The sequence below is a fragment of the Lichenostomus cassidix genome, chromosome 2 (genome assembly GCF_008360975.1).
Source record: "Lichenostomus cassidix isolate B80296 chromosome 2, HeHo_3.0, whole genome shotgun sequence".
In the NCBI taxonomy this organism is placed as follows: domain Eukaryota; kingdom Metazoa; phylum Chordata; class Aves; order Passeriformes; family Meliphagidae; genus Lichenostomus; species Lichenostomus cassidix.
Window position 1 is genome coordinate 4638873 of NC_139482.1, and position 24861 is coordinate 4663733.

Consider the following 24861-nt stretch of genomic DNA (forward strand, 5'->3'; position numbering starts at 1 on the left):
TTCAGTTTGATCTGGACATTTTTATTATGTAATAGTGTGGGTGACATCTGACTAGAGTATGATACCAGAGTTTTGTGTTTTAGTTCTCTTCCTCAGCAGAGGTACCGGGGTAAAGTGGAAAGTTTTGTGGTTGAAATTCTGAGTACGTTGGTAGACACCCCCTTTGTGACCTTCTGCAAGTCACTTAACATCTCTGCAGAAGTTCTCCCTAATAAAACAAGGCATAAAAAACCCCAACCCTTCCCTGCACTAGGAACAGCTTGTGAAAATGCTGTCAGGGTGTGAGAGGTTCAGAGGCCACCGAGAAGAAGAATGGTCCAAGCGATAAGATCCACTCGCTGTGACTGAGGTGGAGCTGCAAACGTTGAGGCAGCTGTGAAGCTATTGTGGTCCTGGCTGGAGATGAAACTGAGACAGAAAACCTGACTATTGTGACAATTTCTATCTCGATCCTCCTGTTTGTGTCCCCAAAGTGCAGCAGCAGAGCTGTGGTTGGCGCTGTATCCGGAGAGCTTTTGCGGTAGTGAGAGAGCAGCGATCTCCAGAGATAAGGGGCAAGGCAAACACTCAGGTCTGTGAACTGCCTCTGCAGACAGCTATTCTCCAGCTCATAAGCTATTAATTACCAGATGTTAGAATTTATTTATTTTTCCTGAAAAGAATTCTGACAGCATAGAGTCTTTGGAAAAGAGCAGAGGGGGGGGAAAAAAAAGACTACTCTTTTAAAAATTCCTCTTCTCCCTCCAGTTTTTTAAATGCTGTTGGGTTGCTGAGCTGTGAAATACGATGTCTTTTTAAGAGTTCCAAGATTTTTGCCCAGAAGGAAGAAAATACTGTTCAGGTTTGTCTCTTGAGGGTTTAATGATCACATCGTAAATTTCTCTGGAGAAATGAATAAGCAGTCAGTGGGTAATATCCCATCTAATGCTGTTTTCTCCTCTTTTCTTCCTCAAAGGCCCAGGCTCTCTCTTCAGACCTCTGGGATTTTCTGCATAATGGGAGGATGCAGAGACACAGGGTGAAGTGCCCTTCACAAACCAATTCGACACACTCAAATATTATTCCTGCTCCAGCTTAAATCTTCCTGCTTGATCTAAACCCCTCTGTGCCCTAAAAACAACTGTGCTCAGAGTTCTCAAAAGCCAGAGCAACTGAAATAAGGGAATTTTTCTATACAGCTGGTGTGTGATAGCCCAAACATCTGTGTTTCTGCATCCCAGCACGTTTCAGAGGGATTCATCTTCTTACTGGAGGGACACAGATACTGTAGAATAAGGATTTCCATTTTCTCCATCAGCTCTGCAAAGCATGTGAAACCAGCCTGCTCCTTTGCTCAGGGAAGCCTGTATGGAAACCTGCAAAAGGATGAGACAAAGGCACAAAAAGGTGTTATTTTTTTAAACATCTGCCACCAGTCATAGAATCAGAGACTTGTAGAATATCCTGAGCTGAAAGGGACCCACAAGGGTCATTGAGTGCAACTCCTGGCCCGGCACATGACAACCCTAACATTCTCACCATGTGAGTTGAGCTGCTCAGCTTCATTCCTGGACCCAGGCAGAGCAACCACAATCCTTTTTGGATGCTGGGGTTTTTTCCAAGAGTCACATGTAGAACAAAGGGGAAAGTCCATTCTTTGGGATAGAAATACTCATCAGGCTATGGCCAAAATCAGTGTATTAGTGGTGTCCTCCACACTTTCTCCACCTAAACCCTTTTTTTCCTCTTTGGGGTAAGAGCTCCTAGTTCTGGTATTGGCTTCTCTGGGAGTGATGATCAGTATCTTTACCCACCCTGCACCCAATTTTCATCACAAATACTGCAAGATAAAGAGGAAGGATTTATTATCTGCAAGAGCATTGGTACTCTTGGGCTGAGGTCTCTCCCAACCTCAGGATTTATGCATTTTACTATTTCCTAACCACGACCAGCGTGTGACTCTCAGCCCTTTGTTTCCCAGGCGCCTTCAACTAAAAAAGAACAAGACTCTCTTGTTATCTGGTTCTTGCCTTGCAGCACAAGTCAGATTTCAAGGGAAGCCAAGCTATGCCCTGCTTCACCCAACAGCGTTTTTAAGTCACATCTCACCCTGTTTGCTCACCTTTCTGCTGGACAGGGTTTATAGGGTTTATTTCCACATGTAAACAGGCTGACCTGGCTACTCACAGCAGCTGCATTACAGAATACCATGGAGAAGGTGAAAATGGCATGAATGTTTGAACCCCTGCCCTGAGGTGGATGGAATCCTCTCTTACCCAGATCACCAGTGCTGGTGTGTGGTTTAGGGGCAGGAAAATGGCTGGATCCAAACTAGGGGGTCCCCTGCCCTCTCCTCACACCCCCTCAGTGCTGTGCTTCAGTTAGCAAGGCAGATGATGAGTGGGTTTGGTATCTTTGGGCAGATCTCTTCTTTGCTCTCCAGGTTTCCTTTTGCCCTCATAGTCACAAATGCCACAGGTTGTGTGCGTGGGCAGGAGAGGTGTTGGCTCCCTAAACAGCCTTCTCACAGCCTGATGGGCTCAGGGCAGCTCTTCCCTCCTTCAGCCCTTGAGGATTTGGTTTTCTTCTCCTTCTGTGAGTCAACTTGCCTGATGACAAAAATATTGTACAATATTGCTTTGGGAAACACAGGGCATCAGTGCTTATCCCACTCTTACTCCCCTGAATAACCCATATCTGCACATGGCACCTAGAAGGAGCTGTTGAATGTCAGTGTGGGACACAAACTTGGATATTATCTCCTGACCAGTGGCTCTGACCACACCTTAACACAGAAAAACAAAAGACACTTTACAGCACAGCTGGAGATGGGCCTAAGCCACAAATTCAAACATGAATGAAGACAGAAGGTGTTTGGCTCCAGGGTTTTGGTTCTATTCCTTAAATAAAGCACTTTAATTTAGAGCTCACCTGGCCCAGAGGAGCTTGTAAGAAGGAATGGAAATCCTCCACCAGAAGTTATGGGTTTCATATGGAAATCTGTGGAGGAGAGTCCTACATTGGGCCAAACCATCAGCACGGAGCCTTGTCATTTAAATCACTGCTGCAACACACTTTCACTTGACATTGGCACACAGCATCTCCATACACCTACAGAACTGTTTTATAAATATGCTTGGCCTGGCAGGATGCAATCCCAAAGGATAAATTAATAATAAGCCACATATACAGGCACGCAATACTGAGAATTGCATAACAGTTCCAGAGATGAACAATCCATATCAAGTTGGGAAAAACTACTCTGCTTCAGGTCCTCTGTCTATGGGCCCATTCCTACTTTGTGCTGCCAATATTTGCTGGATTTAGTGTGGCATGGATCGGATGTGACTCACAGTAAAACAGGCAAACCCTGCCCAAACTAGAAGCATCACATTTAGTGTGCTGAAAAGGCTCCAAATTAGCTATTTCCTCAACATTTGCATACTTTTTTTTTGCATGAAACATGCTTCAGGGTGTATTCCCTCTCTCACAATCTCCTGATTTATTAATCTTCATGGCACAGGCATAATTATTTTCATGGTTCTGCCATGGTTTCTACAGGCAACTAGCATCACCACGTCTAAACAATTGTATCACCTTCTTCTCTTGCTTCTTCTCTAGCCTCCCAAAGCCAGTGCTCTCCTTCTCTTGGCAAAGCCTGATTTCCTCCTTTCTGCTCCCAACCCACCTGAAAGGAAAGGGATTAAGAAGGAGACAGTTGTGCCGGCTGCAAGTCTGGCTGTGTGGTGAGGAGAGACAGGATGGCTGCAAAATTCCCACAGAGTGGAGGCTCCTTCCAGACAGAGCTTCTACTTGGCACCCTCCAGACTCAAGGGTGGAAAGGCAGCAGCAGCCAAAAGCAGCTCCAGTCTCCTGTGTCAGGGCAAGGAAGGAGGCCTGGAGAGAGACAAAGCTCTACCCAAGGGGTTCAGAATCAGTGAGGGTCTTTCTGCAAAGGGGTTTTTAGGTATTGCCAGTGGAAAAAGCCCCACATCCCCATGGCCTCACACTGTGCATGTTTTCCTGAATGCACTCTGGAGATTTCTTCCTTCAGGTGTCCCTGGATGAGGTGCTGGGAGCTGAAGTGACCTCCTCAGGAGCTACCTGAGGAGCAGGAACATGGGGTGAGGTCCCCTCACTCTTTGTACCCAACTGACATGGTCAGCTCCTTTTCCTTCTTCTGGACTGCCCTTTCAGCCTCAACACCACAATGCTGGCAGGGTCTCCAAATGGTCTCTATCAATCGACTTCAGCCCTGTTCTTAATTTTATAACATTTTGTCTCCTGGGGCAGAACCATGGATTGTGTCAAGATGGGTGTCAGGTTCCCTGTGTCTCTCCAGTGCCTGGGGATGAGTCTTGTTTGAACATATCAACCTACCAATGCCTGGTAGGAGAAGCCAGGCCATGTCTGCTGGCAAGCAGGTTGTTTCAGAGCCCTGCTTTGTGAATGTCTCCTGCCTCAACCTGCTGGCCAAGGAAAAACAGGAGACCAAACTCACTCAGGCTTCTTGTGCGTGGTCCCAAATGGAAATCAGATCGAGAAATGAATGCAGGGTGATGTCTGTGCCTGGAACACCCCAAAATCACACACTTTGAGTAATCAGAGCTCTCTTTACCACTGAGAAAAAAAATAAATTCACATATTGGCTAAAAGCCGAGTCGCAGTGTTGGCAGCCGGTTGCTGCTGATGCCAAACGAGCTGGTTTCCTGGCTGGCAAGAACTGGCTGCATTCCCATCCAGAAAGCCAAACTTGCACCCAAGAATCAGAGCAAGCATGCAGGCAGCAAAGCAGGGGACTGTGATCCCACTTACAGCGCGGCAAACACGAGTTGTTCCAGTGGATTTCTTCCAAGCTCCTGCCAATAAAACTAAAATCACAATCTGGCCTCTGGTCATTGCTTGGTTCTAGGGCCATGGAAATGTTTTCTGCTTGCTGCTGGGTGAGCCATCCTCACCGTGCTTGTCATTGGGAAATTTTTTTTGCCCCTTGCAGCAGTGCTCAGGAGAAGATTGCAGACATAAAAGAGAATCAGAGCTGTTACAAAAAAAAAGCCGCCTCTTCCCCGCGATTTTTATCGCAGGCAGACAGCAAACCCACACAGCTGGGTGCTGCTGTCTGCCCAGCCTGGGAAGAGGAGGGAAGGGCTGCTCTGGGCAAGGTGCCTACCTGTGCTGGCTGTTGAGGGGAGCACAGCAGCCAGGGCAGGAGAGCACGGGCTGCAGCACAGCCTGGCAAGCAGCAGCCCCCAGAGAGCTCATGTGGTGGTTTCTAACACAGCTCTCAGCCAATTCTGCACCATCCTGTGCCACCTGGATGAAACCATCCTCAGTACCCAGGGGATGGAGCTGCTCAGAGGGATGGACAGTGGGAGGTGTGTGGTCCTTGCCCAGTGTGCCAAGCTCTGGTGACCCTGTGGACACTTCAGGAAGAGAGGAAATGCAGTCTCAAGCTGCACCAGGGGAGGTTCAAGTTGAACATCAGGAAGAATTTCTTCACTGGAATGGTTGTCAAGCATGGGAATGGTCTGCCTGGGGAAGTGGTGGACTCAACATCCATGGAAGTGTTCAAGAAACAAATGGATGTGGCACTGGTTTCTGTGGTTTAGTTTGGTCAAAAGTTCCACTCAATGGTCTCAGAGGCCTTTTCCAACCTTATTGATTCTGTGATTCTGCAGTGCATGGGTGCACAGGGTGCCTGTTACCAACATCTTCATCCCTTTAGCTGTTCTTCCCATCACCTCTCACCTGTTCCTTCACAGGGCAAAGGCTGGAGCTTCAGTGTAGATAAAACCTGCCCTGAGGGTTTTCCATCACCACTTAGCCCTGGCCATGCTCAAATCCCACCAAGGCTGGCTGTCACTGATACTGAGGAATCTGAGCCCCTCTTCTGCCTCTCTGAGCTGGAGGGGTCAGGCTCAGGCCCAATGCAGACTCCAGGAATAAAGCTAGCTGTGCTCACCTTGTGGCAAGTTGTTCCCTCTTCTCCAGAGACCTGACAGTGCCATTAGTGCCACCATTTTGGTGCCAGGCAAATCTGCCCTCGGGCACCATTTGGGCAAGTGGCTCCAGGGTGACCTACTTCAAAGGCTTTTTCCTGGTTATTGTGCTGGCACAGTGTGCACTGGGACAGGTCAGGTAGCTGTAGGGCTGTCCCCAAAACCTGTCTAAGTGCAGTGGCTTGCACCTGGGTTGGCATTCTTGACAGTAAAATGAGTTTCCACGTCATTAGCCAACAAACTCTGAGCAAACTGCATCACCTCGTGCTACACATCTTCCACTCCAGGCTGAAGGAAACCTCCAAGGACAAACCCAAAGGAGGACACAGAGTGATAACTCTGCAAGGTGCTGCTCTAGAGAGGGATGAGAAATAATCCCATGTGTAAGTGACCTCCCTCAGTGCCCCCCATGCTCGCTGTCCCTGTGTGACATCCCTGAGACAGGAACCAAGGGTCCTTCTGCAGCCACAGCTCCACACAATTTGCAGAGCAGGGCAGCAGTTGTGAAAGAGCTTGGGAAGAACAAAAGCCCAGTTGGAAATTTCACTACCAATATTTATGACGCAGAGCCAAGAGCTCTCATCAGGATTTGGTAAGACAAAGTCCTGTCCTCTCCCTCATGAGAGCTCTGGGGACTTCAGCTGGTGTCTCTCCCAAGGCGTGACGCCAGGCGTCTTGCACGATTCCCAATTTCCACGTGGCTTTGCGCATGTTTGCAGACTTTTGAGAGTTGCAAAATTTCCCCTTCCACCGTCATCCTGAGGAGGGTGGACACCAGCACTGTTCCCAGCCCCAGGGTCAAATTGCTCAGCCTTTGAAGATATTTCCTTGGAGTCCTTGAGCCTGAGTTTCTTGGCCTCTTTGAAGTTTCCCCTTGATGTTAGTGCATCTCTGGGTGACTCAGTTCCCTCCCTCTCCGAGTGAGATGAGATCTTGTTTGCCAGCTTTGTCTTATGTCCCCCTGCTCAGATAACTGCCAGATATGTGCTCTCAGGCCACCGAGTCTCTGAATTCATGGGGGACTCTGCACACACCAGCATCATCTCTTTGCTTCTTGTCGGCAGCACATTCCTCTGGTTCAGGGGTCTTTGAGGCTTCCCTGCTTTCTGGAGGTGAAATCCCACAGCCCATCTTCATGGGTTCCAGGATTCCCACCAATCATGAAAACAGAGATTTCCAAAACCAGAAAATTACCCTTATCTGCTCCCATTTTTTATGAGTGGGACTGAAATGAAGTTGAGGGAGCCAAAACTCCTCTCCTAGAGTCATGAGGAAAATCCCTTTGACCTTTTTATTCCTCCTACAGGAATAACTCCTTTGCTCAGGTCTTTCCTGGAGAACTTTTGCAGCTGCAGTTGTTTCCTGAGGGTTTTCATGGTCACCTTCAACAGCAGGAATCAGCTTTGAGCTCTTCATGCTGTCCAAGGCTTGCATGAGCTGCAAAATTGGGTTTCAATGTCCATCCTGCAGTCAACAGTGAGCATGCAGAGTTTGCTACCATGCCGAGATAGGTTTAAGGGGAGTTGCCCTTATCTGACATCCATTGATTTAGGCCTTTAATCTCGGAAGGAATTCGCTGCAGGTCACAGGAAGCCAATGGATAATTCCACAATCCTTGTCGTGTCCCAGTCCTGCAGCGTCAGCCTCTCAGGCATGTTTTTCACCAATGCAGATATTCATGCACTCCTGGACTAGGAAACCAGTCCCTCAACTCAGTCTCCTTGCACCACTGACCTCTGAAACCTGGAACCCTTTGGAAAAAGCAAGGATTGAAATGCTAAAAGCCAGAGGGCAGAAAACAGATTCCATCCCTAGCTCTGCTGGCACTGCTGGAATTAAGTGCCATGGAGTGAGAAGGATGAGATGGGGAAAGAGACTCATATTAGCTCTGGTGACTTTGTCCCTACATGAGAGTAACCCCCCTGAGCTGGAGAACTGGACTGCTTGTGGAGCTACAACAAAGGATTCCAACGTGTTTCCTCTTGGAACAGGATGAAGCGATCCATCCGCAGCCCCATCCAGTGGGCAGGTTGTCATCCCCCCTCTCCCTGCCTCCCTCCAGAGCAGCAGCTCTGCTTCTCATCCACATCCACCCTGCCCTTTGAAAGCCAAGCTTCCTGCTCTGGGCTATTTCTGACCGCTGGAGCCAGGCTGCCAAGAGGGAGCTGGCCAAGGGGGGCTGCTGGGGCAGGGCAGGGACCTGCAGGGCCAGGGGTGCTGGGGGCACTTTTCTCATTGAAACAAGGGAAGATCACAGAATCAGATCACAGAACCATAGAATGCTTTGGGTTGGAAAGAACTGTAAAGACCATCTCCTTCCAACCCCTAAGATGCTTCCCTGGTCAGCCATGTCCAAGCGGACAATGCTTCTCCCACCCCTGTCCCAAGTCAAACTGGGAATTGCCATTTTTTGGCCCTCATTTTCAGGCATTCTGGTGTTTCTGCATGTGCATTTATTCCCTCCTATTCACACGGATGTATAATCAGGCAGCAGCTGTAATGTAATACCAGAGTCCTCTATATAACTCTGAAAACACCACTGGAGCAGCCCTATTATCGTGAGACCAATCTGAGCAGGAAATATTATCATTACCAGGGGGCATTATTTTTTCCAATCACACTTCATATCAGTTGTCATCAAACCCTGTGTTTTATATAGTGTTACAATAGCCACAGTTGCCATGAATTGTCTCTGGATGGACTGTAAGTATTAAAAACAAAATAAGAAGCATATGTTGGAATGTCTGAAACTAGCAGACAAAACTCAAGGCTTTGACAACGTTACGGGTTTTTTGGAAGGAGCCAGATTTTAGCAATAACATTCCACTTTTGTGAGTCTACCCACCAGCATCTAACCTGCCCTATAACATCTCACTCGAGTTTACAATTTCCTTCACCTCCTGTTCCTCTCTAATGTAAACTCTCTGGCTTTTCTCGAGCGTGTGGCTTGGAAGAGGAATAGCTCCAGCCTCCCAGGTGCCAACTGGAAATCTTCCTTCGCAGTGGACAAGCAAGAAAAAATGTACAATCTAAGGAAAGTGCTCATCCATAGCTGTTTTTTTTTCCCTCCCCACTCCTGTTCTAGCTGTAGCAAAATGTCAAAGGCATGATGCACACATTCCTTTGAAGCCATTCCATCGCCTGATGATCCATTTTGCTTACGAAAGGAATGTGCGCTCGGTGCTGTGATTTTTGTTGGAAGGCCTCAGCAGCAGTGGAATAACTGCAAGGAACACTGCCAGGTTTCCCCCCCTTCCTCATGCATTCCAAAACATCCATCCAGCGAGCAATAAATAGCAAAAAAATATTAATTACCCAAAGGAAGAATTCTCTCCTGAACAAATATTGGCTTTGTGACAAGAAGGAGCTTGTGAAATGTGTGTTTGCCTACCAAGCCCACTCAGTCTATTTCTGATTCCCAAAGAACATAATGACCTGTGTGCCAGATTTTATTTGGGCTTTTTTTTTTTTTTTTTGCATGGCCAGCAAGAACTGTAACAAACATACAGGAAGGAAAACACTCTATTGTTGCTTTTGGTCTTACGGTGGTTTTTGTTCTGTGCTTTTAACTGTGCTTCACTTCTGGAGCTGAACAGAAAAAAAAACCCCAGTTATTCTTTTTTAACTTATTCACCAGATCTCCCAGCTTTTCCCAAGCTCATTTACTGCTTAAAAGTGCTTGGTAAATGAGCTTGGAAGAAATCAGTTTTGAGCTATTATATACCACACATAAACACACAAGCACATGCATACTTTTGTAAATATATATATTCACAGATACTCGAGTGCAGCTTGATCCTGGGGCCACATGGGTTAATAAAAAAAATATAAATACATAAAAGACTCCAATCCACACTCCAAAGCAAAAATAATGATCTCCATCCTATGCACAAGGGCTGTGCGCAAGGGTCAGTCTTTGAGGAACTTGTAAATTGAGCTGAATAACTGATGTTTTGGATCTGATGGTGAACACCACCCACCCTCATCCCTGCCACCCAGCCTGCAGGAGCTCAGTTCTTGGAGCTACTGCAAAGTAGGAGCTGTGGGGAGCATGGGAGAGGTTGAACTGGGCCAGGAAAAAAGGTCCAGCCAGCCTAGAACCCAGCAGAGCCAGGCAGAGATGCCACAGGAGGGATGTAGGATGCTGTCCCCAGGGTGTCCCCCAGCCTCAGGGACTGCCTGAGCTGAATGTGGGGTTTCTGTGTCTAATAACCCTTTGCCAACAACTTCTCCAATCTCCCTTGAACCTCTAAACTGAGAAATTTCCTGCAGACCAGGAGGGAAAGGGGAGAACTGGGAAGAGGGAATGTTTCTGCTCCCACTTTGGTTTCTTTCTGCCAACAGGACTGTAGGTCACTCTGCTGCAAAACTCCCATGGCATTTCCCCAGCAGCTCCCACAACCTTCACACGTTATTTCCATTTCTAACAGGGTCAAATAATTTGGTCTAAGAGGAGCTAAAAAACCATATTGGCATTTGCTCCTTGCCTGACTTGTTTTGGGGCTATTCTTTTCAGAAAACAAACAAACAAACATACAAAAAACATTGCTTAGAGGAGACCAGGAGGGAGTCCAGGTCTGTGCAGCCCCAGGGCTTGGTAACCACAGGGCAAGGAATGCCAGCCCTCTCCTGCAGAACAGCACGGCAGTGACATTTGGAGTCTGAGTGAAATGATGGCAGCTTTCCTGAAAGCAAAGCCTGCTTCAAAACACTCAGAGGAGACCACCCAGAGAAGACATGCCTGGAGTTCCCCACGAGCAAATCTCTTACATCCTAAGCTATCCCTCATCTAAGTCGCCCAAGGCAGGACAAGATCCATTCATAGGTTGTGCCCTTCCCTGCTGCGGGGAGCCGGTTGTATTGTAAAGGCAGTCAGCAGTTAGGAGCAGTTACATAGAATTATTTATCCACATAGAGATCTTTTCATGAACAGAATAGTAAATCTTTTCATTCAACAATTTTTAGACAAAAGCTGTTTGTTAATGTGACATTTTTCAGCTGTATCAGTGCAAACATCCATCCATTTAGTTTTTCACACGCACAAAACTTCTTTCTTGCCATTTGCAAAAAAAAAAAAAGGGAGGGTGAATGAAAACTGGAGGTATTTTTGTTATTGTTGTTGTTTGGGGGATGTTTTGGTGGAAAATAAAAAAAAGGTAAAAATAAGATGATGCTGTGAGTCTTTAAATTAGGTGAAAGGTCCTTTTTAACCATCTAAAATCATTTGATTCAAGAAGTACTGCCCAGATCCAGTGTCATGCTAATCAGATTTCGGGAGACATTCAGCACAGCAGATCATGCTGCCATGTCTTATCAGCCAAACTAAACATTGTGGTTCCACCATGAGGAACATCACAACAGGAATATCCTCCACAGCTGGCTCTTGTAGGACCCTGAACAATACTGCTGGTTTTCTGCACGTGCTTAAAACCAGTTTTGTTCCTACAAGGAGCAAAAAGACAGGGAGATCAGGAAGGGGATTGCAATGATCAGCAGCATTCATTGGGATGTTTTGGGGCTGAGATCCATCCAATTTAGCTTCCCTTCCTCACCTTCCCCGTGGTGTTCACTGTCTGATGGGGGACGGATGCCATTCCCATCCTCTCTGTTTGTCCCGTTTGCTCTGAATTTGTCCTCTGGATTTACAATTTCTAATCATTGTCTTTTCCCTCCCATCCCCATCCTTGTCTACCCTTTCAACAGGATTCCTTTCCCCTCCACCAGCAGATGTGAGAGTGGATTACAAAGCGATTCAGCTGGAAAAATTGTCAGGAAATGAGACAAACAATTTATTAAATTGTTTTCTGCACAAAAATCCAAATTCTGGCTTGAATTTCTAGAGCTGGAATACCACCCGGGGGATTATGCGCAGTTATCTCCAACCGCTGGGCATTCATCTTTCCTCCTGGTGTGTTTCTCTGATCATCAGTGGGTTGCAGCAGAAGATAAATTCCTTTTAGTTTGATGCTATTCCTGGGGCTTCTGCGGCGTTCCCACACAAAACTTTAATTGTCATAAACACCTTGAAATTTGCTCCGCAGAAAGAAACGAACTGATTTGATAAACAACACTCATCGCACCAAGGTAAGCACAGGCTTGATTTCTATCATGCAAAATCAGATGTGGTGTCAGAGTTAGAATAGCAAACAGGAGGTTTCATGGGAAAGGCTGCTTGTTTGCAGCAGGTAGGATGCCTTTGAATATTTCAGGTGTGACTCATTCGACAGGAGCAGACACCCAAATTGCCCATCTGAGCGAGTCTCCCCAGTCTCTTCACAGTCACTGGAGATCTCATCAAGGGAGACTGGGACTCTTCTCCTCCAAAAACAGGCAGCTAAACCTGGCCTGATGCCATGTTTTCTCAAGCCTGACCACGGCAGGGTCCCAGGTGGTTGGCAGAGGTGCTGAGTTGTAAAGCGTGATGAGGTGAATGGGTTTTTTTCATGTTGGAGCAAATTCTGGAGTTCTGGCATGCTGGAGGGAATGTTAACAGAAGAAATGATAAACCCAGTCCTCGTGCCTCTGCACAAGAACAAGAACAAACCTCATGGTTCTGTGCCAGGTTTAACCCCATCCAGACTGGTGTTCAGTGGGAAGTTTTTCATTTGCTGCAATGCATTCATGAGCACCTGGTGGTTTGTGAGTCTATCATTCCCATCACTAGAGAGGTTGCACCCTCAGCTTGCTTGGGCTGTCTGCAAAGCCTTGTCTCTGCAAGGCAGATTTGGCCAAAATCTCACTATTCTTGGCCAAACCTGGAGCTGGCAGCTGGGTGTCTTTGGAGGAAGATGTTCCCCTCCCTGGTCCTGGTGTCCAGCTGAGTGGGGATTGTCTGCTCAGCACACCTTGGGCACTGGGGGAAGGACAGACACCCAAAATATAGACTCACGGAGTCATACAATGGTTTAGGTTGGAAAACACCTTTAAGATTGTCAAGTCCAGCAGTGCCAAGTCCACCACTAAACCTCATCCCTCAGCATCACAGTTGCACATTCTTTATGTACCTTCAAGGATGGTGATTCCACCACTGCCCTGGGCAGCCCCTTATGATATCTGACAACATTTTCAGCGAAGAATTTTTCGCTATGTCCAATCTAAACCTCCCCTGGTGCAACTTGAAGCCATTTCCTTCCTATGGTAGATAACCATGGTCATGGGGAAGGTGAGGACATGGAGCTAAGAACAGATGGATCTCTACCAAAGGATTAATTCCTCTGCTCCCCAGGCTTCAAAGGGAGTAACCTCCTGTCTTGCCAGCAGGAAAACATCTCTTTTTCGCCAAGGCAATCCTGTGAACCTCTTGGAGTGGTCAGGAGCTGCAAGGAGGAGCAGGTCTGGTTTAGCTGAAAAATGAATCACCATTCCCAGTTGGCCCCTGGAGCTGTCAATTGTCAATATCCCAACCCCACCTGGCATTTCTGACAACATGCCCAGTTTTCACCCATGCACAGCTTTGAAATCCACCAAAATGCATCCACAATTTCTGCTTTCTCGTGTGGTGTAAATCTGTATTTGAGCTGCACAAAGACCTCAGCTGTGCCATGTATTTTCTCCTGCTAAGGCAGAGACAGCCTGTCCTTTCCCTGAGCCCTACATCCTCTAACACAATGTGGTGTCACTACAAATGAACCTGAAGTTCATGTAGCATCAGACTTTCTAAAATCCAATCTTGACCCAGCCTTGTATTCCGAATAGATTAAGGGGTTATTTTGCTGGTGTTTTTTTTTTTTTAACAAAAGAAATCCTAACCCATTGAAAAATGGTAGAAGGAAATTGCAAATGTTATGCTTGTCTGAACAGGAGTCACTCTGGGAAACACACTACAGACATACTAATTTCTGAGAGATTCCCCCCCACCTTCCCCCCATCCTGTGTGTAACTCAGACAAGGAATGTTCTGGTTTAGCTTATTCCCATCTTCTAATGCACACACACTGCTTATCAGAGATGCACTAGTTAAGGTGGAGGAAATTAAGGTGACCTCTACTAGTTCAGGTCTTTATGCAATTTGAGATGGTCATTAGTCACATATCTTGGCATGCAGTGAATTAAGGGCTCTGACTTAAGGAGTATCTCAGACCTTTTGTTTTACATTTTGCTCTCCTTTGTATGACTGAACACCCAAGAAGGTTGTTTTATTCATCTGACTCTTAAAACTGATTAATTTATACAATTTAAAACAACAATATACAATTAAAAAATCTGTATGTCTTCTCTGGTATTTTCAGCTAATGACATGTGAAAAGTCCTTCCAGACTTGGTGGGAAAAATGTTTCTCAGCTATTAATCAAGCCATTGATTTAGGAATTTTGCTCAGGGAAAGAACTTAGCCCTCACACAGGGAAAAAACCATAAATCTGCGAGAGGAAGAAGTTCTGGGGCTCTGTTACTCATCCTCTTCCTGCCTGTGTGAATAGAGTGACTTTTGCAGACCAGATGCAGCAGTCAGCACCGCAAGAGTGGCAGGGAAATCCCTGCTTCCCTCTTGGTGTGAAGGAGACAAGATTTGACCATGTTTGGCTGCAGCCAAGGAGGAAAAAGCAGAAAACAAGGTAAAAATCACCCCTGGGGCTCTGCAGTTGTGCTGACACACACTCACTGATGGACAACAGAAAATGCTGCTGTTCTTAAAATATCCTGGGCTGGAAAGGACCCAAAAGGATCATCACAGGACATCCCCAAGAGTCACACCATGTGCCTGAGAGCATTGTCCAAATAATTCCTGAGCTCTGTCAGGCTGGTGCTGAGATCACTGCCCTGGGGAGCCTGGGCCAGTGCCTGACCACCTTCTGGGGGAAGAAACTTTCCCTAATAAAGTGTTGGGACACCCACACTTGTCCCACATTTGGGTCTAAATGCTGCCCAATGAGATGCCACCACACTTCCCTTTGCAACACACCTGGACCCACACCACCCTCCTAACCCCCACTATAAGGCTTCACAGACCACCTCCTCCTCCTCCACCCCTTCATCCCACCCTGGCCAGGGCTTTCACCGAGGCTGAGGTGCCCCAGGGGACAAAAACCCAACAGAAAAGCTTGGTAACTGCAAAAAGGAGCAGCCTTTTGGCTGCTGAAGGCCCTGGATTTGTGCCTTTATGGCTAAAAAGAGCTGTGCACAGCTGATTTGGGTGAGTTATCTCACTGTTAAACAAATCTCCCTGAGTGGGAAAACATTGCTCAAGAGCAAAAGGGCCAGTAATTGCTTTTAGAAGCTGATTTTTTGTGTGGGCTTACACACTTTTTGCCTCTGTCCTAAGAGGAACAACTCCCACTGACTTACTAGAAATATTAAGAACCAGTGACTCAATTTCTAAGAATAATTTTGGGTGTTTCTATTTATAGGTACCAGCCCTAAGCTCAAAAGCACTGGCAACACCCAATCATCTATTTTTCCACCACGCTTTGATATCACACTGAAATAGCCTGGAAATCAACACTTTCCACTGTTCCTTGTTTCTGGATATCTGCACTTTCCAATCCAGATAGCTCCCAGCACTTGATTGCTCAGGAAGGGACACGAGCCATCAACTATTTTCAGGAAGTGCCTGGAAGCCCAGTTTAAAATAGAAGGGGAGATGCTTGTGGACAGATGCAAAGTTGTCCTTCCGTGGTGGATTAAAGACATTAAAGAGCATTTCTGAGGGGCAGCTGGTGGGCTGGATGTGTCACTGGTGGAAAGGGTGTGGGGAAAGGAAGTTCTGTTGTGGGGCTGGGGATGGAGAGGCAGAGCATGGAGAGGTAGAGTTTGGAAAGGCAAGGCATGGAGAGGCAACCCTGAAGTTGTTATATCTTATGGCAACCAAAATACCTTCAGAATGTCCCCAGAGTTGAATAATCAGACCCACTCTAATCACTTTTGAGTGCACTTTTCAAATGTAACCCATGGTTTTTAGAGGACAGGCAGGATCATAGAATCACTAAGGCTGGAAAAGCTCTCTGAGATCATTGAGTTCAACCATTCCCCCAGCACTGCCAAGGCCACCACTAAACCATGTCCCCAAGTGCCACATCCACATGTCCTCTGAATCTCTCCAGGGGTGGTGACTCCACCACTTCCCTGGCAGTGTCAGCACTAAGCAGATATCAAAAAATTTAGGCTAGAAAGTCACTCTTGAGCATTTAGACTAAAGACATCAGTGGTGCATATCTGTAACCAAATAATGAAAATAGAAATATACACAATTGAAAAACTCTGCAGAAGGCAGAGATATCTACTTGTTACAGGAATCTCCCAAGCCAGTGAGGGCCCCTTTTTATGATTACATCACACCTGTTACTTTAGGGCAAAAAACCTGTTTGCTCAATTTTATTATTTAGAGGGACGATCCCATTGTGGAAGGATTAGCTGCACATCCCCCTCCACAGTGCTCAGCACGGCTTCCCCACACCCCCAGCCATTTCCAGCACACCGAGGTGAGGTTACAGGAGAAACTCTGAACACTCTCTCTCCCTCCTCTGTGCTGCCCTGGGCTCAGGGTGAGAGGCAGGATGCTGGACGTCAGAGTGTGACTCAGCCTCTGGGAAACTGAGCGTGGTGTGGCTTTCTGAGGAAAGAACCCATGAGTAAGGGCTTTTTTTCTTTTTTTTTTTCTTTTCTCATTCTCTTTTTGTTTTTTTTTCAAGGGGAATTGTGCAATGCACAGCAGTGGCACATCGATGAAGGTTACGTGAGGTTGCCAGGGAAGAAGGGCACTGCAAGAGCCCCAGTGCTTTCCCCCTGCTCAGAAGCCACAGAGATCACTGCTGTGGTTGGGGGATGTTGCTTTCCACAGGTTATGAAAGCTCATTTTGAGCAAAAAGAAATAATACAAAATAAAATGAAACTGTTTCTCAGGAATTGTTGTCTCTCATGAAAGGGTGGATTTGAACAATATTATTTTAATCAAGTGTTTGGCTGCTGCAGGATGTCATAAGGAGTCTGGGATACACATGGATCAAAACAGGTTTGAAACAGCTTTGCAAAACCAATGATGTGTATTTCCTTATAGGGCATCCTTTTTTTTTTTCTTTTTTTTTTTTTAACCAGTTCTGCTTAATTACTGGTTCACACGGCAAAACCAGTCCATCTCTGATTTTTGGGAGAGATGAAACAAGCCTTTCAGTAGCAGCACCTCCCTGCCACGCCAGGTGCTGTGAACCTGTTGCTCTTAGGAATTATTAGTCACGTAGAAGCTGTCAGTGTGCAGACGTGCCTGGATGGGTGATGCTTTTTGTGGGATATTTTCTGCTCAACACACTCTCTGAGCACCTTCCTGCCATCAGCCAGCCTGCCTGACCCAGGAACTGCTTGCTGACTGCTCCTGGGCACAGTGACACAAGTCAGCACAGTCCTAACACTCACACAAAGCTCATTTTGGCTATCACAAGTGACCCAACAGCCCCAAAATTGGGAGGAAAGTGACCTCCAAGAAGGGCTGCACTCAGTATCATGGGGAAGGCTGGTGGGACCTGGCATCTTCTGCAAGCAGGGAGGGTTTCAGAGGTGATGTGGCTCCACAGCTCTGTCCGCAGTCAGCTGGGGACTTGCCAAAAATTCCTCCCAGCAGCGTTCCCAAGGGAAGGCAGAAATAAAGCAGAAAGATGAGAAAAAGTCCACCAAGTTTTCTAATAGGTGGAGGAAGGCTGGAGTAGCCATTCCACCTGCACACATTACACCCATTGAAGGGGTTAAAAATAAAAAGGAAGGAGTCAGGGCTGGTGACATCCCTGTGACAGGACAGCTCCGGTTAGGGTCTGGGAAGGGGCAGTGTGACAATGTCCCAGTGTCCCCATGTCCCCCTACCTAGCTTTTGCAGGAGATGTCACCCTGCTGTCAGGGCTGGCACAGAGGTGGTTGAGCTTCATGCAGGTGTTTCCCTGTAATTGGCACTGTCAGAGACCTTTGCAGCCTTGATGACCATCTGGTTACCATAAAGAATGGTTTATGGGATCTCTTCCTGGCTCTTGATGACTATAGCATAAGCATTGAGAGCCTGTAAGGTACAGCTTCATAAAAATAACAGCTTAATAATGAGAACAACTTTCCCCTTCCAGAACAGCGCAAATTCAGGTGTATTTTACCCCTCCATTAGGATTGTAAAATGAGACAAAAGAGACCCAGTCATCTGGGAGGGAAAAAAACCCCCACAATCCCACAAAGTTCTTAAAACTTACAGCAATTTGCAAACACAGCTCGAAGCTGCAGGGCAGGACTGAATCCCAGCCTCCAACTTGAAGAAGGGGAAACTGAGGCACAGAGGTGAGAAACAGCTGGAACAGCATCCTCCAGGCAGCCAGTGGTCAGCATAGGCACCTCATCCTCAGCTCTCACTCCATGCTGCACTCCTGTAATTAAAGACATCAGCATAGCTACCCAAGGGTTGTCACCCCTTATCACGGCTCTCTCTTGATCTTTCAAACCCTTTTTTGTATTTCCAAAAAGCATTAACTGTCTTCAGTTCCAATTTCTCAGTGGTTTATAGAACATCAGGGCGTTTTGTAAATATATGACTCTCTCCTTTCAAGAAATGCTTGCTAGGCCTGGCCCAAAATGGTTTTATTTTCTCACAAAGGTATGGAGGACCTTCTGCTATGCATTTCTTTGGGACACTGAACTTTCAGATGTGTAAAATCAATGGTTTTGAGGTTTTCCTTCAGACAGCATTCCTCTCAAAAATATTCTCTGAACATACTCTTGCAAAAAAACCCCCAAAAACCAAGAAAACAAGAAAAAACCCCACAAAACAAAGAAAACAAACCAACAACAAACAAAAAACAAAACCAAAATGCTTCAGAAAACAAAACAAAACAAAACAAAACAACGAACAAAACAAAGAAAACAAACAACCCCCATAAAAACCCCAAAAAACGAACAAAAATACCCCAATCAACCAACAAACCAAAAAAAAAATCAAAAACCAAAAATACCCCAAAAGGTTTTCATGCAAGTATTTTGAAGGAATGATTGAAATTCAGGTAGCTGAACATTTACAGGCTACAGAAGCAGTAATTTCACCTGAAAACAGGGGTCTAGGACCATCCTTTGGAAGCACCTCTTTCTCCTGAAAGGTGGGCTGGGCACACAGCCCAAGGCTGACACTCCAAGTGGGAGCAGGGACACCCAAGCACCTGGTCCTTTCCCAACCCTTCTTTTGCAAACCCATCAGCAAAATTGGTGCCATCACAACACAGCTCCTGCCCAGGAGCCAGGGAGGGCTGGGGACTCCAGCCTGATCCTCACAGCACTCATATCCTGCTTAGATAGCACAAGGAACAGCCCCTTGCATGGGGGGCTTGGTGGTCCCAGAGGCATCACTCCCATCCTTGGTCTGCTGGGGAAAATTCCCCATTTTTTTATTCTTTTTAGAGACAAGGCAGCTCCTGATGTCCTGAGATGGGCTAGGGGAGCCCTGGAGTGGGCCAGGGCCCTGGAGACCACTGGCTGCACGTCTGGGAGGAGGTAGGGCTGGGATTATCTTTCTTATGCCTCCAGTTTGACCTCTTTGCCGGCAGATTGTTCTGATTTTCCACATGGAGGGATCTAGGGACCCTCTCCAAAGTTCAAACTCCCGGCGTCTTCCCTGCCAGCAGCAGAGCCCTGGGCTCCTGCAAAGCCCTCACAGGGAGCTGGGCTGCATGGCAGCTTCACTGACCCACATTGCTTCATGCACAAATTTGGACATTTCGTGTCTATTTCACACAGGACCACGCGGCCTTTCTGCCAGTCGAGTATTTCCATGGAAAAGTAGGAATTCGGGTTTGAATTTTTTGCTGCTTTTTGCCACCTCGCCAAAAGACCTGAGGGAAATTGCTGGGATGGTTTCAAGTCGAAGCAATTACATTTTTCTTATTGCAACAGAATTTCCTTGCAAAATTTGCGAGCAGCTAACAACCAAAAAGCTTAACAAGTGAAAACCAAGAAACAGTGTTGTTTCTTTCAGATTTTCCCCTAGCTCAGAAAAGCAAAACATTTCCATCTTTAGTCAACCTGAATTAATACACTTTTTTTTTTCTTTTTTTTTGCTAACCTGTTTGGGTCAGCCAGCAAACCTGAAAGATCAGCTCTTTGCACAGCTTCATCTGACAACCTCCTTGACTTCGTGCTGGTGCAAAATTCCTGGGCTTGGTTTAGCCAAGTGTTGTCCATCAGTGTAGCACAACACAATGCTATAAACCACATGGGAATATCCAAGCACGGTTCTTCTGCCCTTTCCAGCTCAAAGGAAGCACTGGGGCATCTAAAACCAGAATTTCCCAGCCCGTGGCTGGAGCACAGAGGCTCCACAATCACATATCTTAATAACAGGTCTGACCCAGCACAGGAGTGCTCTGTGGCATGCAGGTTATTGCTCCATCTGCCCTGGCTGCAAACATTTATTATTCTCTGTGACACACACTGTAAAATTGCACGGAGGGAACCACGTCTAGTTAGTAATTTCCATTCAGATGAGCTGAAGGAATTAATGAATTTGGAAGATCTCAGATCTTTGGAGATAGGGACAGGCGATGGCACGCTGGAAAATAATCACCCTCAACTGTGCACAAGCTTGAAACCACCCTGCTAATGACAGGCAGCCAGAGAGCTTATCGGGGCAGAGGGAGAGCTGGAGCACCATTCAAACTCTCTAATAATGGTAAATGATTCCGCAAACGCACGTGTTCAGGGCTCGGACTGCTTCCAAAGCTAAGTGCTTATGAAAACTTGAAGTGCTCCACTGGTTTTAAATCACTGTGCAGGGCTGACTGATTTAAACTACCAGAACACTTCTCTTTTCCTTGCATTTTCTTTTCCCCCCACAACCCTCCCCTTTCTTTTTTTTTCCTTTTTTTTTTTTTACGAACGCTTCGATTTGGAAGCAAGTCAAACACTTCAGTTTAGCGGTTCGAGACCATATTGAACCGATTTAGAAATATGTCAAAAAAAAAAAAAAAAAGAAACAGTAAATTACGGTTTAAAACCCTTTTGTTTCAGAGCATTTAAGCAGCAGAGGCTGCAGCTAGAGCTGGGATGTATTAGCAGGGGCTGGGAGACAGCAATGAAGGAAGGCATGGGGGCTTATCTGCTTGATCACATACCTACTGCAGGACAGAACTGCCCTGCACCTTTGATGTGTTGACTTTTTTCCTCTGATCCTCAGTGGCCCCTCACTGCAACTGGGAAAAATTCCTTCTGCTGGTAGGTGCAGTGCTAAAAATGGCCTGAAATTTCAGTGTTGTGCATGGAGATGGGAAAGGAGGCAGCCCTCATACGGGGTTTTTAAGTGAGCAGTGTTGGAGTCTTGGCAGCCTCCAGCTCTGACAGCGTCACAACCCGAAAGTGAAACTTTCTGGTGGATTCAGAACTCTCAAAAGACAGAATAAAACTGAAGCAGACAGCATAAATAATGGAAAAGTGAATTAGACTTTAAAAATTCTGTCCTGTTTAATAATTCAGAATGATTATAACATGCTGAAAGGAACTTTTTTTTTTAATTACTTCTACCCTGGCAATCTCCCATTAGTGCACACACATCTCCATCAAAAATCATCAGCTAACAAGAGCTGCATTAGTGTGAGACAAGTGGCAAAGTACATCCCTTTGGATGTTTATTCACACCAAGGACATGCCCTGCTCAGCCTTCCCACACCTATTTGGGATGGAGGAGATGCCACTGCCCAGGACCACAGCCCTGCCCTGGCTGCAGCCACACTCTAGCTTGCATAAAACATTCAAAATAAAGCTCCCTGGGAGCCAGCAAATCGAAGCTGCTTGTCACCAAGGCTGGGACAGGAGTGCAGCAGGAAGGCAGCTGAGTGCAGACATGAGCTAAGGTTTCCCTCTGTGTAATGTGGGGAGGTTGAGGGACGGATCCAGCCACAGCCAGTGGGGGAATTGAGGACAAGGGAGGATGCCAGGCTGAGTGCTGAGGGCAACCTCAGCAGAGCCTGAACGATGAGTCCTCCCTTCCTAAAAGGATGGCAATCCTTGTTCAGTGACTCAGGCATCCCCTAGGATGCTGTAGGTGGAGAGAGATGCTGCTGGCGTTGACTTGACAGTGGAGGCTGAAACACAGGCAGACCTTCAGCATTGCCATCACCAGGAGCCACGTTTTCCTCCCACCAGAGCAAGGAGCTGAGGTGATGAGAGCAGGGAAGCATCACCCGGGTGATGCTTTCCACGAGACGTGGAGCCAAATGGCATGTGGGTGAGGAGCAAAGCTCTGGAGATGTCAGCAAGGAGGAGAGCAGATGGCAGGAGAGGAGCAGTAGGTGCCATGATTGATAGCTGAGAGCTCTAGGTGGCTGAGTCCAGCTGAGTCACAAGCCCTGGCACGGCTGGAGGCAACGGGTCGGCGGAGAAGCTGAGGAGTGCACGCCTGAGGAGCAGGAGAAAATGCACAAAGGACTCTTTTGTGCTGGGAGGCAGAGTGTGGCTCCGCTTGCCTACTCAAACCTGTGGTCACAGGAGCCAGGCTGTGCTCTGAGGCTGCAGCCAGACTCATTTAGCATTTTGAGGGCCGTAATTTACAAGCAAATATAAATACTGGCCACCCACAGAATACCCAGCTCCCATGGTGGGTGGGGAGGCACGGCCACCCCTCAGCCACTGCCTTCCCCGTGCCATCTGGCTTGCTGTTGCCAGGCCTGGGATGGCCATCTGCCTTGGGGCTGCCATGGAGAAAGTTAATTATATTTTTTTGTAGAGTCGCCACGGCAGCTGGAGATGCCAACCCAGCATACGTGAGTAAATCACGCCCAAATTCCACTGCCAGAACTCAAAGAGAAGTTGTTTCTGTGTTAGCCATGCTTCAGCCCCACCACAGCAGCAAGGACAAGGCTTCCCAAGTGTTTCAGATGTGTCTCCATGTGTTCCAGGCACTGCTGCTGTGTCATGCTTAGGCTTTGCTGTGATGCCTCAGTGTGAGGGAAGCTCTCCTCTGTCAGAGGATGTGTGCTGGGGCAGTCTGCTTCAAATCCTGCCTGGACTTGCTGGGGGACAGGAGGAAACACACCTTCACCTGATCTCCCTGTTCCCACATCCATCAAGAGAACACAGCCATTCCCACTTCCTTTGAAAAATGCCTCGAGCAGGAAAAAATAGTGTGAGGACAAAGTACAAGAAAAACAGAGCTTTTGTGGGCTCTGTTAAAACACAGAGACAATGGAGCTGTGCAGGGGAATTGAATAACTTATTGGGCATTGAACAAATTATTTTCTTTGCAAAACCTCACCTTTTTGTACCAACCAATATTCATTAGCCACCTTCAGCCTAATCACAACTTGGACATCCTCACTGCCACCACTGGCACATTACCACAGTCCTGAGCCCAAACCAAGCATCTATCTCTCGGGTTGTGGGTGGTACAGAGGCAAATCCACACTCTTGCACAGAGGCATTCAGGGGTCCAGGTTGGCATCCCTGCACTCACCATCCTGACATAACTCTGCATCTTCTCACTTTTGCTCCATAGGTGAACCCCCAGGGATAAGACCTTTCCTCCCCTGTGATTTTCAGGGCACCAAACATATTCTGACAGACACTCAAGGCTCCTGTTTTCATTTAGGTCCGGAGGAAGCTGTGTTGTCCTCACACAAAAGAAGCACCAGGGCATGGATTAAACCCTCTCAAGAGACGGGAGTTTTCCAAACTGCCTCATAAAGGGAGCAGCACGATGTGAGAGAGAAAGCTCCTTTGTTTTGGATAGCAGCTGTAATCTCCACATCAAGCACATGCTGGAATTCGTAAGTGGCCATTTAGCCATACTCTGACAGCAGAACAAGCAACCTCGGGGCAGCAGCCAGGCCTATTTATAGAGAGGAGGTTTGAGGTAATATCCTTACCTTGGATGCACTGTCTCCACTTAAGAGCCCAGCTTATGAGGGAAAGTGATGCCAGACAGGCAGCCAGCAAGGAAGGAAAAGAGTCACAGCTCGCTCTGCCTGGCTCGCTCTGCAGCAGAGCAAATTATGTTTTACAGCAACAATAGAATTCTCTGAAAACTCAGTTTCTTCCCAAGCCTAACGAGAAAAGGGATGGCAGAAGATAAACAGCTGGAGAGATTCCTCAGGCCAAACCTGCACGAGCTTATCAGGTTAATGTATCACTGCTGTCGCAGCACGGGAGCGTTGGGAAATCATGAGCTACCCAGGAGGTCAGAGATCTGCCCACAAAATGTGCTGACCTTTTCCTTGTTGACGTTACTGATGACACCCAACGGCTTGGGAAAGCTCTTGGGACACTCACTGAGTGTCATCATGATTTGGGGTGTCCCCCCAAATTGCGTCAATTATCGATGCTCTGAGGCCAAGGTATTTGGTGAAGGTATTTGGTGAAGCTCAAGCAGTGACAGCTTTGGTGTCCCATGCAGGTGAGGTGGGATCCTAGCCCAGCTGAAATCACAGGGCTGATCTGGGACACCTGAGAAATGGGGATTTTTCCAAAATAAGCAGGAATCAGGAACCCATGAGAGGACACCAAGGTGGTGGTAGGACACCCCTGGTTGGCAGAGATCTTTGAAAGGCTGTACTCAGAATAACAGGCTGGAGATACGATAATTCAAGGGCAAACTGTAACTTGAAACAAGGCACTATGGAGTGAGATTCAGCTCGCAGACAAAAAGAAACCTAAATGCAGCCATTTCATTGCAATCCAAATTCAGCCATTTTGTTTAAATGAATTGCTGCACTACCTGAGGTCAGCTCCCTGTCTGAGCTCCCTGAGCTCCCTGTCTGCCTGCAGAGAGACCCCACTGGCCCCAGGTGGGTAGTGACCCTCAGGTATGTTGAACAGACAAAATCTTTATTCCAACACTGGCCAGCCCAGCACTGATTTTTCCAAAGGAAGGATATTCCTTTATGCTGACTGTTGAAACCTTGCCAGTGCACCTCGAACCTTCAGGTCACACCTGTAATTAACCTGGTCTA

At 47.0% G+C, this 24861-nt stretch overlaps 1 long non-coding RNA gene across 2 annotated transcripts; it reads right to left on the reverse strand.

Annotated features, from left to right (window-relative positions):
• Nucleotides 1–23978, reverse strand: LOC146440746 (uncharacterized). Of its 2 annotated transcripts, XR_014849657.1 has the most exons (5): nt 23779–23978; nt 18133–18303; nt 3577–3667; nt 2256–2588; nt 1–1355 (listed from the first exon to the last, which is right to left on the reverse strand). It is a non-coding gene; the product is annotated as an uncharacterized LOC146440746 (long non-coding RNA). The 2 variants fall into 2 exon arrangements; XR_014849656.1 differs by lacking the exons at nt 1–1355; nt 2256–2588; nt 3577–3667 and adding an exon at nt 11744–13321.
• Between the last annotated feature and the right edge of the window lie 883 nt (nt 23979–24861).